Raw genomic sequence first — 1,082 nt, 5'->3', positions numbered from 1 at the left:
CTTATGAATTTGTGAACGTTTGTGATTTGTATGCCATGTTTTTTTTTGTATTGCATCAATATTGCCTAAACCCTCTAAGCGAAGTTCAGAGATTGAAAATTTGACTGGTTTTATTCAAGCTGATTTTAATCATTTATTTTAACGGATTAAAAAAAACAAATTTATAAAAGACATTACTTACTAACATGATAACAGCTCATTCACGATTTAGCGGTATTTATCATAGCGTTTTTGCGGTACACAAGATATCTTCCTGGCAACGCCTCCTTGCCTCTGCCTGGATCTCGTTTGGTTGCTGAAGGTCGTCTCCTGATAGTGTATATTTTGAAACAGAAAATGTAAGTTTTACAGGAGCATCTTTTCTCTCTCTCTCTTTCCTACATTTATTGGTTTCCATCTATACACCTTGTTAGAGTCGATATGATTAGAGTCATACGTAGTCAAATATGTTGTAAGAAAATCATCGTCAACTTCATCAGTCAGACTTTGTCAGTCAGTCTTGATGAATGCTGGCCTACGTGACGACGTGAGGACACCACACTAATTTATAGTCTTATAATACAAAAACACCGACGACACCATCACTTTTTTACTGTGACTAGATCTAGGATTAACCAACTTATAGACTGCAGTTATCGGTTTTGGCCGCGATTCCAAAATTCAGACTTTGTTGGCCTTCTGTAGCCTCCTCTGTAATGTTGTAAAGATAGCCTAGATCTACTAATTGTCGGCCAGTTTTCGTCTCCATTTCTTTCAGGCTAGATATCTAGATCTAGATATCTAGATCTACAATCTAGATAGATCTAAAATCTAGATTAGATAGATCTAGAGTAATATTACCTCTTGGTCGAAATTGGTTGGTATTTTTTTCGCACATTTTTTAAATTTTCCCTCATACTTGACACAGCCACTGAACTAGCAGAAAAACACCATCTTCCATGTAACAGAGAAATGCTGAAACCTTTAAGACCAGAACTCCCCCCAAACACTAACATCAAGAATGCCAACATCAAAACCTCCCTCATAAAAGAGACAGTGAAAAAGGAATGTCCCATATTTATACAGACGGGTCAGCCTTCAAG

The 1,082-nt window shown here is 36.8% G+C and overlaps 1 protein-coding gene across 2 annotated transcripts in view; it reads left to right on the top strand.

The window, feature by feature from the left end:
* The first annotated feature begins 231 nt into the window (after positions 1–231).
* LOC101846708 (cytochrome c oxidase subunit 6C) overlaps positions 232–1,082 on the top strand; it is a 14,011-nt gene continuing 13,160 nt past the window's right edge. For both annotated transcript variants that reach the window (XR_001185459.2, XM_005112720.3), the window contains exon 1: positions 232–338. The gene's annotated coding sequence lies outside the window, so the exon portion shown is untranslated. The remainder of the gene's footprint in view (positions 339–1,082) is intronic.

The sequence above is a fragment of the Aplysia californica genome, unplaced genomic scaffold, assembly GCF_000002075.1.
Source record: "Aplysia californica isolate F4 #8 unplaced genomic scaffold, AplCal3.0 scaffold01376, whole genome shotgun sequence".
Taxonomy (NCBI): domain Eukaryota; kingdom Metazoa; phylum Mollusca; class Gastropoda; order Aplysiida; family Aplysiidae; genus Aplysia; species Aplysia californica.
Note: the sequence above shows the minus strand (reverse complement) of the source record. Positions and strands in the feature narration are given on the sequence as shown.